This window comes from Cryptomeria japonica, chromosome 8 (assembly GCF_030272615.1).
Source record: "Cryptomeria japonica chromosome 8, Sugi_1.0, whole genome shotgun sequence".
NCBI classification, from domain to species: domain Eukaryota; kingdom Viridiplantae; phylum Streptophyta; class Pinopsida; order Cupressales; family Cupressaceae; genus Cryptomeria; species Cryptomeria japonica.
Window position 1 is genome coordinate 437,017,081 of NC_081412.1, and position 10,754 is coordinate 437,027,834.

Sequence of the window (10,754 nt, forward strand, 5' to 3'; positions counted from 1 at the left end):
GTATCTTATTCATACATCATCACTTCATCATCAATCCATCCCAAAATTCTCAAAGCATTAAGAGGTTCTTGTCCCACGATTCCTTTTTAGATATTGCTTGAAATCAAACACATCCCATCACTTTTTAGATTGTTTCTACATCTAGGATAAGCTCATCCTAAGAGACACATCTACGCAGGTTAAAACTAGTTCATGAGTGAATCCTCTCATTGCTAGGTAGTCAAAATCTGTAACACATCTCAGATTTCTCTACACCTTATCACATCCAAAATCTTATCAAAACAAACAAGCAATTCAAAGAAGGAATTTCGGTTGCATCTACCTTAAAGTGCTAGAGATCTACATACCACCAATCCACTAAAATCATCAATCCTTCATCAAACAACTCATCATCATCTTCAATCAACTTCAACACAAACTTGCAAACAAAATGGCTCAAACTCAATCACGGTCAAGGCAACGAGAAATTGGAATTGAAGGACATGACCCAAAAACAACCAATAATGATCATCAGATGTTCAAGAATCCACTTCCATCACAAGATCAAAGGGGTCCTTCCACTTCTAGACGAGGTCCTGATACCACTAATTATACGCAAGCTGCGTATAATTACACTGTCAATCACCTATATGATGCCAGTGAACAAATTGCAACTATCACTTTCAAAAATCCCAACTCCAATTGCAATGTTGTTACACGTCGTGGCAAGGTCACCATCAAGGCAGCTCCACAAGACACCACCTCCATCCCAAAGCAGTACAACCTTGTGGAACAATTAGACAAAACCCCTGCGCTCATATCCATTTTAGAGCTATTACGCCTGTCACCATCTCATAAAACTATCTTGGATCAAGCACTCCAAGAGGCGTCAGTCCCTGCAAACTTGAATACGGACCAATTTCAAGCCATGGTTGGAAATCTAAAGTCATCACCTTGTCTCACTTTTTCCGAAAGTGACAACTCTTCATTCCAACAACCTCATAACGCCTCACTCCACATTGAAGGCTTTGTCAACCAACACAGGATCAAGCGAGTCTTGATTGATAATGGAGCAGGCCTAAACATTTGCACACTACAGTTGGTCACAGCATTGGGCTATGCAGTAGAATCAGTGGATCCTCGCAAGAAGATCACCATCAAGGCCTATGATGATGCAGAGCGTTCATCCAAAGGAGCTGTGGTACTACCAATCCGAGTGGGCCCTGTGGTAAAGCACATCATCTGTCAGGTTCTGGACCTTCCTTTGCCATATAATCTATTATTAGGGAGACCTTGGATACATGCCATGCAAGCCGTTCCATCTACCTACCATCAATGTATCAAGTTCCCACATAACGGGGTCGAGATCACAATCCTGGGCGATGCAAATCCCTTTGCATTTTGCCATAATATCAGCCATCAACCAGAGATTACTGTTCCTAATAATAGGGAAGCCATTTCCTCCACATCATATGTAAATCCCGCCTCTCTTGCCAGTTCAAACACTCCTATACCCAAGCAAGAAAAGCTTAAGATGAAAGTCGCAGAGGAAGGTCCTGGAGAATACAACTTGAGTCAGCTCTTTTGTGTGGGACAAATGCCCACTTCTCCTAGAACACATGGTAAACCACAGCAGTTGCTCCAGCAACCACTAATCACGCCAGCATGTGCCTTAACGCCTTTCATCCTTGGAAAGAGTCAAGAGGAAGAAACACAAGATGAGGACCTAGCGGACTGGATCTATAAGGATCCCATCACCACTGACATACCGCGAGTTACACTTCCTACGGAACAATATGGCAAAGGCCTCCTCATTATGCAAAGAATGGGATATGATGGTCAGAGTGCTTTGGGATACTGCAAACAAGGACGACATGAACCGCTGTTGCCAGAGTTCAAGCCCAAAGGTAATACAGGCCTAGGTTTTGAAAAAGAGATCCTTCCTAAACTCAGATTCAAAGGAAAACCTAGCAAACCATTTTGCCCGCCTACTGCAAAGAGGACACCTTTCATAATCAAAGCACCATCAAACACTATCCCCACTGCCCCATCGAGGCTCACAAACCTACCACAACCATCTACAATGCCAATCATCCCACCAAATGAACCAGTAATCCCATCAGCAACACCATTTGTAGCAACAACTGTATGGAAACCTACAGCAACATCTATGGCACCAGTAATTCCAGCAGAAGCCACTGAGTCACCATTACCGATACTTCCAGTGACAAATCCATTAAACCCCATCACGGTTCCTGCAACATCGATCACCACAAAAGTACATAAACCAATCACGCCTGCAGTATTTAACTCCAAAGACATCCCAGTATGGTATAGCAATCGGATGTTGGAAAGTGATTCAGAGACCGACTCACATGAGTGGGAATTCGATTCAGTGCAACTTAACACTTCAGATGAGGAAGACACATCACCACCTCCGCCACGCAAAGACATTCCTGTTTACGGAGAAGCACAGATGAAGACCACTTGGGTACCTGAGCTGGAAACATCTTCCATAGACCCTACGTCTCATCCTACGCCTGATTCTGACAGGGAGAGTACCATCAACGACCTTCACCACACTGTCTTAACCCTCACTGATACATCTCCCGCACTTAACCTAATCGATGACGTAATGCCCATTGTCCACCCTGAACTCATCGAATGGAACCAACCAAATCCCCCATGTCTTGACCTCTTCCAAAACGATGAGGCTATCATTGACTTTTTGGAATTAAGGGATAATCTACCAAGCGGGGATCACAAAGCTGGATTCGTCATTCAACTTAATAGCACAGCATACTTCGGAGCGGATGCCAAACCCTTCAGCTGCAAAAATATAACATTAAAACATGGATCTTCCAGTGAAAACCACACTGTGGCACTGTTTGATCCAACAAAAGTAAAAAGAAAGAGCGTATCCAACGGTGAAAACCTCTCTGAGGCGCCTGAGGATGAAGGGTTTGACATTCTCCCTGCTAGTACACAACAGGAACGATCGACGATTCTCATCGAGGAAACCAAAGAATACAATGTGGGGACTCCTGAAAACCCTCATATCATACATCTAGCATCTCTTCTCACTACAGAGGAACAGCCTCAATTCATAGAATTCTTCCAACAGCGTCAGATCAACTTTGCATGGTCATATGCAGACATGCCTGGGCTTGATCCTGATTTAGTCATGCATCATCTCACAGTAGCAAAAGGAGCCAAACCTGTCAAGCAGAAGCTTCGTAAGATGCATCCTCAGATTGCCGTGCTAGTCAAAACAGAACTCAAGAAACTCCTGGATGTTGGTTTCATTAGACCAATTGATTATGCAGAATGGATCTCCAACATTGTACCAGTTGGCAAACCAAAAGGGGGCATTCGCATTTGTACAGACTTCAGAGATCTGAATAAGGCATGTCCTAAAGATGACTTCCCCCTACCAAATATCGACATCATAGTGGATTTGACAGCAGGACATGCCATGCTTTCACTCATGGATGGCTTTTCAGGATACAATCAAATAAAGATCGCACCAGAGGACCAACATAAGACAGCCTTCACATGTCCATGGGGCACATACTGCTGGAATGTAATGCCTTTTGGTCTAAAGAATGCAGGAGTGACCTATCAAAGAGTAATGACCACCATCTTCCATGACATGATGCATACCATGATGGAAGACTATGTGGATGACTTACTAGCAAAATCACTTACTAGAGAAGGACATCTTCACATCTTAGATCAAATCTTTGATAGACTGGAACAATACCATGTTCGACTCAACCCAAAGAAATGTGTCTTCGGAGTGACCTCCGGGAAGCTTCTAGGATACATTGTCTCAAGCAAAGGCATTGAGGTCGATCCAGCAAAGGTTAAAGCTATCATGGACATGCCACCACCAAGGAATATCAGTCAGCTAAGGACACTACAAGGACGGCTTCAATCCATCCGAAGATTCATTGCACAATTGGCTGATAAGTGTCACCCATTTACACATTTGCTACACAAGAACATCCGCTTTCAGTGGGATGCTCGATGCCAGCAAGCATTTCAGACACTTAAAGACTATCTCATGAATCCACCATTGTTGATGCCACCAGATCCAAGTAGACCGTTGTTACTTTATATCTCAGCGACAAGTACAGCATTAGGTGTATTACTGGCACAACATAATGCAGAAGGCAAAGAGTGTGCTGTATACTACATCTCTCGTACACTGGTTGGCTATGAACTCAATTACACACCTATTGAGCGAGCTTGCCTAGCAGTAATCCTGGCAGCCACTAAATTGCGGCACTATCTATTAACACACAAGGTACAACTCATTGCAAAGATTGATCCACTCAAGTACTTACTCAGCAAAGCAGCATTGACAGGTCGCTTGGCCAAATGGGTGATGATTCTAAGTGAATTCGACATCGAGTATGTGGACCGTAAAGCTATCAAAGGTCAGGTCATTGCAGATCAGTTGGCCGATGCACCACTCATAGGCGATCATCCTCTCATTTCCAATTTTCCAGATGAAGAGATATTCATGATCACAGAAGCACAGCCATGGAAACTATATTTTGATGGTTCATACACTAGGCACGGCTCGGGGGCAGGCATTCTGTTTATCACACCTCAAGGTGATAGCATCCCGAAGTCTTACAGGCTCACATTTCCATGCACAAACAACATAGCAGAGTATGAGGCCTTGATCACAGGAATTAGGTTAGCCGTACAATGGAAATTACAAGAACTACAAGTATATGGCGATTCCCAACTAGTCATTCGACAAGCAACAGATGAATATCAGACCAAAGATGATAAACTCATGCCATATAAGCAAATGGTGGACACTCTAAAGACATCATTTACTACTATCACTTTTGAGCAGATACCAAGAGATCAGAATCGAGCTGCTGACGCCATGGCTACCATCGCATCTCTACTAGATCTTCCACAAAATTCAACACGCTACGAGTTCTTGGTAGAACAGCTTTGGATCCCCGCTTATGATATCCCTGAATCTGAAATGATATGTCGCCTTGTTGGTTCTGAATCCCCATGGTATGGTGAGTTCTACACCTATCTTCGCGATCATACCCTTCCTCCCAACCAATCAAATAATCAACGTAAAACCTTCATTCGCCAAACTGCTCGATATACCATTATTGCTGAAACCCTATACCGACGTAGTCTTGATGGTACTCTCCTTCGATGTCTGGAACAAGATGAGATAACAAAGGCTTTGGAAGAGGTACATGAAGGAATTTGCGGGACTCACTCAAGTGGTCCATCACTAGCCAAGAAGATCATGCGAGCTGGATACTATTGGCCATCTATGGAAAAGGATTCCTACTACTTTGTTAGGAAGTGCAAGAAATGTCAAGTTCATGGCGACCTGATACATGCACCAGCACAGGAACTACAACCAATCACAACACCATGGCCTTTTTGTCAATGGGGCCTTGACCTTGTGGGTAAAATCCATCCATCTTCATCCAATGGCCATAAATTCATTATTACCGCCACCGAATATTTCACCAAGTGGATCGAAGCTGTTCCACTTACCCAAGTCACCGGCAAGCAGATCGCCTCATTCATCCTCAATTACATCATCTGCCGGTATGGTGTACCCATGTCTATTGTCACAGATAACGGTCTCCCTTTCAAAAATCAGGATGTCCGTGAACTTTGTGAGAAATTTCATATCCAACACCGCTTTTCCACTCCCTATTACCCACAAGGCAATGGTCAGGCCGAAGCATCCAATAAAAACATATTGAGAATCCTAAAGAAGACAGTCAATGATGCCGGTCGTGATTGGCATGTTCAATTGAATCCAGCATTATGGGCATATCGAACTAGCATTCGAACCCCTACAGGTGCAACTCCTTATTCATTGGTCTATGGTGCAGAAGCTATCTTGCCTATTGAGGTCGAGATACCATCCTTACGAGTTTCCTTGCATAATCTCATCGATGATGAAGCATACAGAGTCTCACGCCTTCGGGACTTAGAGTTACTTGATGAGAAAAGACAAGCTGCATACAATCACCTAAAAGCCTATCAGCAGCGCATGAGTAGAAGTTACAATCACCGAGTTAGATCTCGTACATTTGAGGTAGGTGATCTTGTTCTTCGAGAAAATCCTCGCAACCAACCAAACAGAGAACATCAAGGCAAGTTTGAATCAAACTGGTTGGGCCCATATGTTGTCACTGCTGTGTTCGGGTCCGGGGCATATCAGTTGGCTACACCAGAAGGAGAACCGCTCGCAGATCCAATCAACAGCATGCACCTCAAAAGGTTTTATACCTAAGGTGTACAAGGCATCAGGCTCCCCTACATATCAGAAAATACAAAAACATTCAAAAAAGTAAAGAAACATCATGCATCCAAACGGTGAATGACCACTCCGGTGGCACCTTGGGTAAGTGCGATGGTGAAAACCTGGCAAACAGGCGCCACTCGTAAAGGCAATGGCTCCAATATCTTTCAGGCTCGTTGCGATCACATACATGTACACATATACATCTAAGCAATAAACTCATCATCATGCATAAACATCCATACATCATCACATGCATATCATCACAAAATGGGATCTCCTCATATATATCATCTCATATATCAGAGTACAATGAAGTTTACAAAATCGGCTACCAAGAGCCATCCAAGATACAGTCCAAAAATAGACAATGATACAATACATGTATGCAAAAATGCTCTCTCAGATGCCGCTCTGGCCAGATGCTGTACCTGCCCCACCCCTACCTACTCCACCACTGGTACCTGCCCCACCTGATCCATCTCTCCGTGGAGGCCTCATCGAACCCCCACTCCCTCCTGCATCTCCTGATCTCTCCCGTCGCAAAGGACCCATCACTCCCCCACTGCTCTGCATCCTCTGTGATCGCTCGGATCTCGTCTGCCGCATCTGGGTATAACTGAGAGCTCGCTGACTGAATGGCACAACCTGCTCATATAAACCTCGCCAGTACTCTATCTCGGCCTGCGCTCGCCCAAACTGCCTCATAGTCTCCCCTGATGGACCCTGTGCTCCTGCTCGGACTCTCTCCTGCAGCTCCGCCAAACTCTCCACCGCCGTATCTCTCTCCCGCAGCACCACTGTCAGCTCTGACTCACGTGCAAATAGCTGCACATCTCTAGCTGCTACCTCCGCCTCTAATCTCTCTACCCGGGCCTGCAAATAACCTATCATGTGCTCCCGCAGATCTCCAGTCGCTCCCTCCCCTATATCCATGGCTGCTGCACCTGTATCACCCCCTCCACTAGGTCCCTCCTCTACACCACACTCCCCTGCACCACCCTCTCCTGCACCTGTATCCATCGGGATCTCTCTCTCCATCCCCCTCCCACTCAGCTGCACTCCTCCCTGCATCAACGGTCCCTGTGATATCTGCAGAGGTAGTCCCCCTCTCCCTCTCCGCTGTCTCGGCATCCCCATCCCTCCTCCACCTCCTCCACCACCACCACCTCCTCCTCGACCTCCTCCTCTCCGTCCTCGTCCCCTCTCATCCTCAAACGCTGGGATCGGCTCCGCTGGATCTGATATCCGTCGGATCGGGTGCGCCGCCCGATACTGGGTATACTCTGCTGTAACCCCTGCATCAACGACCCTCGGTCGTAGATCCCATGGCCTCGCCTGCAGTGTACGAAACTCTGCCAGTGCCTGATCATACGGTAGCACTGGACCCCATGCATACCGCTCTCGAATCACTCGAGCATACTCTCCCGATCCGCTCGGCAGACCCTGCTGCCGTCCAAACTGCCTCATAACCCGTCCTGGCACCTGTCTCTCTACGTGATAAGAGGTCCTCCCAATGAGGAATCGGGTCATGAAGACATAAGGTAGTGCCTCCGCATCATCCTCCCATGGCTCACACTCCAAGTATGGCCTCCAGATCACTGCATCTAGGTCATCTAATGCTCGCCTCCACCACTCTAGCTTCCCCAAGTGGGGCTGGCTCATCATACCGCTATACATGAACATATAGGGCTGGTCTACGGCTCGGAATCTCAGACTCACTGGTCGAGTCACTGGTAAGTGCTCCCATGCCCACACATGCAGCAGCGTCATGCCTACTGCAAGAGACCCCCGCTCTCTGTACACCACCTCATGCAACTTCTGGTACATGTGCGCTAGCACGCACGGCCCCCAGGCATATCGGGTCCCCTCTGTCACCATCATCTCAATCACCTGTCCCCATCCGACCGCCAATCCATGTGACCGCCTGTCTGGACACAGAAGTCCTCCCACGATCCCTGACAAAACTGCTGGAAGGGGCTCATATAGTGCCGCTATATCCTCCCAGGCAATCGACCCATCATCAATGAATACGTCCTCATCAAAAATCCTCTGGCAAGACACTGTCCCCCAGGATCGATCATACGTCACCAGCCGCCCTCGAATCGGAATCCGCAGAATGCGCCACACGTCCTCCAAAGTCACCGTCATCTCGCCCTGAGCCAGATGGAACGTGCATGTCTCACTGTGCCATCGCTCTGCTAACGCTGTAATCAGGCCGTGATTCATCCGAATCACGGGCATATGCATCACCTCATAGAGCCCAGTAGCCGCAATACAATCAATCTCAATCTAAGTCAAACGATCTCGCAACCCCTGTGTCGCGGGGTGGCGCTCGCGTAACTGCAACACGCGTAAGTCCTCCTGCACATAACATTCATCAAACCACCATCAGTTGTTTTGTTATCAAACTTTCTTAAGTTTAAACCTAGACTATCATCAGATACTTTGATCAAGTATCTTCGAGTCTCAACAGGTAAGCAATCATGGCCGCCTAGACTTCAACAGGCATTTCTCCTAACAAATGACCTAAGTCTCATCGGGCTGCTATGGTTCAAAACAACTCCCACTTCACCTCGTCATCCATCCATCGCTAGGCATCAGGAGATTTGTTTTGTCCGACACTGGGGCATTTTGTATACTAAAGCAAAAGCGCTATTTAATATACAATAGCGCTCATTCTGAACAAAAGCGCTACAACCACATCAATAGCGCTCACACAGCCCTACAATAGCGCTACAAAAACAAAAGCGCTAAAACCACTCTACAATAGCGCTATTAAAATGCAATAGCGCTCAATTAACTACACCATAGCGCTCTTTAATCAAAAGCGCTAAAACCTCTATACAATAGCGCTATTAAAAATCAATAGCGCTCAATTGACCCTACCGTAGCGCTAATTTATCAAAAGCGCTCAAACTTGCTTGCAAAAGCGCTAAATTCATACAAAAGCGCTACAACTAGCCTACAAAAGCGCTATTGCGGCACAATAGCGCTAATTTATGGAACAAAAGCGCTAAAAACATAGTTCCAGCGCTCTTGCTCCGACTTAACTTGGACTTAGCTAAAAACATACCAAAAATGCATAAAAAGTGGGTTTTCGAATTTGCGTACCACTGGTCCATAGTCGGCTGGGCGCTGGTACCGGCGGACTCGCTCAAATCTGTGCTCGGTGATCGGAAACGGCATCGTCGCTCCTCGTTGCTCCTCCAAATGTCACTGTCAGAGCTCTAGTTTTCAACTGGTCGCGGTCACAAATGATCCTGTTTTCACCCCTTTCACCCCATTTATACCCCCCGACGTCACCGTAACTTCACCCCGCTCATCGCCATGGTCCCCGTGAACTTCCCGAGCCCCCCATTTCTCCATGTTTCCCCCGTTTTCTTCTATTTTTACCCAGTATGCCTAACTTCTTCTCTTCTACCACCCTGCCACTTTTCATTCTTTTTCGAGAGATCGCCCGATTTTTCAAAAAAATTCGGCCCATCTCTCGAGGGGGCATACCACCCATTAAATTAACATTTTAATGGGGCATTTCTTCACACCAGTTTTTCTTTCTTTGAAACGATGCGATAAACCGCACCGTCTCAAAGAGGGGCAAATGTAGTCACATAAATCTGTCCATTTTAATTAAATGAATATTTCGTATTTATTTGATTAAAAATCCACTAGCCATCAGTTAATTAAATTAATATTTAATTAATTCATCCCCAAACATTCTTCTATTAATTAAATAAATTATTCAATTTATTTTAATTAATTCATTAAATCCAATTCCAATCAATTAAATAAATAAAATCAATTTATTTAATTAAAATCCCCCTTTTCCTCTTTTAAATAAATTAACATTTATTTAAATCATTATCCTCCCCCCCCACTTGCATTTTCCTACAAATGCAACTTGCACACATATTGAAATAAATGAATTTTTATTTTAATAAAATCCTATTTTCCCTCACCCACCAAATCCACTTGCAAAATCTAATCCCCTTCTAGATTCTTCTAACCCCTTCCTAATTAACCTAATCCATCCCCTAATTATTGTCACATTCCTAAGCAAAATGGAGTCACTTCTCAAATGGCCCAAAGTCTTGGATAACCATTGAAGGTTTTCAACCTTCAACCACCAAAAACCCCAAAGTCTTTGAAAACCATTAAAGGCTTCCAACTTTCAACCACTTAATCCACAAAGTCTCCAATAACCATTAATGGTTAATTCAACTCTCCCACATGGTTAAAACATTTGTTTTGACTCAACCTCTACCCAACCCAAGGGTCTCATCAGGTCATTAATGCTTTGACCATGATTATCTCTTAATCATTTGCACAAAGGTTTATCCTTGGATTAACTCCTAATCCAGTGGGTAATCCTAATTTAGGCTTGACCCTTAGCCTTTAGATAACCATGAAGTCTTCTCAGGCATTCAATGCCTCCAACCCCTTTCTTTCAACCCAATCTTATGTT